Source organism: Scomber japonicus, chromosome 13 (assembly GCF_027409825.1).
Source record: "Scomber japonicus isolate fScoJap1 chromosome 13, fScoJap1.pri, whole genome shotgun sequence".
In the NCBI taxonomy this organism is placed as follows: Eukaryota; Metazoa; Chordata; class Actinopteri; order Scombriformes; family Scombridae; genus Scomber; species Scomber japonicus.
Window position 1 is genome coordinate 24,833,631 of NC_070590.1, and position 4,945 is coordinate 24,838,575.

Consider the following 4,945-nt stretch of genomic DNA (forward strand, 5'->3'; position numbering starts at 1 on the left):
CCGTATTACTTTAAACCATACATCTCCTTGTTTTTGCTGAATATGTCAGTTTCATAGATGACGCCACAATATCTATCTATCTTTCATCAAAGAAACAATGCATAAGCTGACTCTACATCCATAAAAAATATATACCTCAATAAACATTAAGCTTTCAGCAGGTGATAGTTCAGCCTCCATTAGAATTACTTTGCTGACATGAGAATTTCAGGTCTGAATGATGATAATCTACTTGTTTTTCTCCCGAATTTTGCTGACACCCATCTATACCGAGATAGCCAGCTGAAGATCCCTGATTCTGTTACTCAATCTAATTCATAAACCCAGGGCAGAATATGTTGATTTTGCCCATGTATCCATATTGAGAATCATCAGATTAACCTCTCCATCTATGAAAGTCCCAGCCAGAATGCAGCTGCTGCCTCCTAATGAGGTGCAGAGGGGCCTCAGGCTGGACCACAGCATATGCAATTATAGTGGAGTTAAAGATGGCCATTCTCTACTTTCTGTTTTTAAAGTAACTGTGTGTTGGCAATGCATCCAATAAATTCCATCTCAGTACATATTTCAGTTGATCCACCTTGAAAGTGTCTATTTCTATTTCACCTCAAGATCAAAGCATAATCTTCTAGTTTTTTAAAGTGTCCACTAGATGGCGCAGCTGCATCACTGTAAATAGATGCTATTATGAGGATGCCGGTTGTGTAGTATTGGAGAGGTGCAGTGGATCTGCCAGATGTTTACTGTTTAGGGACCGCCTGTAAAGCTGACCTAAGCGTTTTCTTGGCAACAATTGTGCAGAATGGCCTTTATAATGTCCCTTTTGAACAGCATTATTACATGTAATGACCTCACTCTAATGATATGACCTAAGTCAGGGGTTTTTAAAGTCTGAGACTTTTGGCCTACACTGCTGCAAATCTTGGAAGAAAGCACCCTGCCACCCTCACTCAATTCCTAGACGCCTATGGGATCATGATTAAGTTATTTGATCCCATAGACTCTCAACAATTGAGCCAAGATAGCCTGATTTGCTGTTTGACAAGACTTCAGACTACACCCAACACATAAAAATGTCTGTCTGAAGGCATTTATTAGTATCTGACTCAGGGGGTTTGAGAAAAACAATAAAACTTCCCAAAACTACAGTGTCTCTTTAACTAAATCACACATTTATTCTATGCTATTCTATAGCTAATGTAATAATTAATTCATAACTTTTTTTTTCACAGTTTGAAACAGTTTCTCCAAACAGTTTCATGGGAGGCCCAGTGGGGGGCTCTAAACCACATCCCACGTTGAAAACCTCTGACTTAACTAAACATGTGTTTTTAGAAGTTATTATTCACTGCCTGGCAAGCAATTACTTTTACCCCATGTCATAAGGTAATAAAGGGAGGGAGACAAGGTGTTTGTCCTTAAAGTGTTTTTTACTGTAAGAGTAGGCCTTCAATATCACATATCACATAGCATTATCACATTTCATATTGTATGGTAAAGGCAGGTAATACACACATAGTACAGACTGAAATGCAGCAGTTTTTTCACAGGCATGTCACTCGTTACTGTAACCATGACACCTATTTCTCTCAGATGCCAGAGAATCTCGTAAATAAAACTGCCTCCAACAGTTGTGTGAGATACAGTATGTTAAAGCAACCGCACAAGCGTTTACCTCTGACACTTGCACTCCGTTTGAGTGTTTATTCACTGAACCCTAAACTGCGAGTGCAAATCTGTGACCTTTGCTGAGTTCATGGAACATGATAGGTGTTGACATTCACCGTCTTCAGCATTGCTGCTCTCAGAAAAACCTCACACACAGCAGACCAACAGGACATATTTACATGCCCTGGTATGACAGCAGCTTGTCAATCAATTTCTAAACTGTTCAGACGGCTGTTACAGTGGTCTCTAACACCCCTTGGAAAATCCTAACAGCTGCATGTCATTGCAAGTCCCTATTGTTTTGTACTGGAGTAAACTATGCAGGGAGGTCAAAGGTCATTGCCCTGGTTGCTGTCAGGTACAAGGCCAAGCAATAACTGGGCTTCACCATCATCATGTTATTGGTTAGTCTCAATGACTGCTACACAGAAACACTAGGTGGGTACAAGAATGCAAGATTTATTTTTTTTTTTGCTGATTTGTGACATTTCTGCGTAAATATTTCCTGTATAAGTGTTGAAACTGTTGACCGATCTTGACATTTACAAATGAATGAAAGCTGTAGTTCAAGGGCGCAAAGCCATTGTTACAGGTTTCATTGCCGTATTGTGGAATTGACTGGTATTTCCTTTTGTTTTTGAACAGTTCAGACTTATGCTTGTGATTTTCCAGAAGTTGTGATTAGTCAGTATGCTGAGGGAATAGATTGGGCACAGGAACATGTATGGGGGATAACAAGCAAATACACACGCACACTAAAAGGCATGTGGAAAACATTCTAGAGGTAACAGTTCAACCTGCAATTAAAACACAATAGGTATTGTGGACCATGTTTCTGAGCACTTTATCTGCATACCTCTCCGTTTCCCCTGTCGACCCTGGCTGTACAGGAAACTGTCACAATGGCTAATAAATTGTCCAGGCCGATCAATGAGGGAGCCAGGAGCCAGGAGGGTGAGCGGATACTGTCAGTGTTTACTCAAGGATGGGGAACATTTTAGTCGTGAAAACAGTCGTGCCTCGGATGCAGAAGGATCCTATATAGGTCCTATAAATGGGCGTAGTGTTCAATCAAAATATCATCATGATATATTAACCAAAAAATGGTTCATGTTCATCACACATACATATTTACAGTAGCAGGACACACAGCTTATCTTCTCACACACATACCGCAGGACAGTGATAAGGGGAGTCAAACCACATTTGTGGATGTGAATTTAGACTTTTTCCTTATCACCAAAAAACTGCTGCCATGACATGACATCATACTGAGGAAGAGCTGTCTCCACCCTCTGTACGGATCTTTATTCGGAAAATTACATCATGTGCCTTCTAATCTTTACACCTCAGTGTCAGGATAAAAAACATCAGAGTTGGTTATACAAAAAAGAAGAGAACAGAATACCTCATCAGAAAAACAAACATGTTGGCAAACATATTATGAATATCAAAGTGTTACCATAGGAAAAAGTGCACATTTCTGTGTGTATTAGATGAGTGATAGTGTACAAACAAATGTGTTTATTGGACTGTTGGGGTTGATGAATCATACAGGCATCCACACAGGGAAGTTTTTTAAATGGTTAGTGTTGATTAACATGGGTATTTGGTGATTGTTAATGCAAGTAAGCCAGTTCAGTCAAAGAATGAAACGCTACTGGAAATAACAGTGGGACAAACTGTTGGTTAAAAAAACAATGACGGCTCTGTTATTTATTTTCAGCTTGATTTGAAAAATGAGTTTTAGATTTTATGAATTATTATTGCAGTTTGCGTATGACTACATTTTTGATAAAGGCTGCACAGCAGATCAATCAAACCGTGTCTCACTGTCAAGCAAATGACTTTGTTTGAAGCAAGAGAACAAATATGGACTACAACGGAAATCCAGCCAAATATGTGGTTTGTCCTATAATGGCACATGCACATTCTGGTCCTATGTATTTAGCATTCCTGTTTCAGAGGTTTGCTGGCCACTGGGCTGAAGAGAACTGATTCACAGACACAGCCATGGCAATGGGATAATTACAAAGTCTATAAATATGAACTACAGCACCACATGGATCTGGTCACACTGGAAGTCAACCTCAGCAGTATAGCGGCTCAAATTTCTTCAATTAGGCAGAGCTGGATGCAAGTTTTTTAGTAAGGAATGCAGTTGGAGGGAAATGATTCAAACAAAGGAGACAAACATGATGATATTGAGGCAGACAGTGGAGTCTGGGCTGGTTTTTACGTCCCAGACAGATCAACTGAGACTGATGACCCAGGCCCAAGGAGTCCGGCTTGGATGGAGCTGTCGAATGAATAATTAAAAGGGCAGATAAAAGTCGCTGTCTCTGCCCCTGAGCACTATATTTAGTCGCTGCTGTCTCTCTGCCTCCTGCTGCTGCTGCGCTGTACAGTACAGCCCCAAGATCAGACTTGCGAGGAGCGGAGACATCAGCCCAGATCTATTCAAATCCTCAGCTGCTCCTCCGCCAGACACTCTGTTGCTTGAGTTTGGGAGCGCATGGCAGGAGGGCCGGGGGTGCGGTTGTTCTTGCAAGCCACAATCAGGCACAGACAGTGCAGGGGTCAGGAGGTCACAATGGATGAGAAAAGGTCAGAATGGCAGAGCCCACACCTCAAGATTGACTGAAGTCCAGACGGCTCCGGCTCCAAAAACAAATATGCAGAGAAGAGAAGTGGGGTGGTCTAATGCCACCAGACATTACTCAAAAGTCATAGTTTCAAACATGTGTTGATGATAAGAGCCTAGCCTTACAGTAAGCTATGTCATCTTGCTGACTGACTTGCTGTCTTACTGCTGCATAGCTCTGATGTGTTTCTTAATAAAGACCCATTTAAACCCATCATGTTGGTCCCACACAAACATTCGGGCAATATAACTGCATCAGTCCATTGAAGGGACTATGTTAATGCTATCAGTTACACCACTTATGAATGGAACAAGACCTTTCCTAGTCCCTTGCTCACTGGCCTGGGTGAAATGAGTCCAGTTAGATGCTTCACTGCCTGATCATTGAGTCAACCAGTCCTACCAATTGTATGAATGGATGACATGGGTCAATTAGAAATGGAGCAACTACAGTTCTCTTCTAAGAATAGATCAATTACAGAAGAGTTGGACTGAAATGGAGCCCACACAACAGGATACATATATATCATTGTATTATTTGAATGAAGAGATGCTTCAAAATTAGGGTTGAACACTTTTCAATGCTTTTCATGAGCCGAAGAGGTGACAGCTTCCGTGATCAAAGCTGTGACT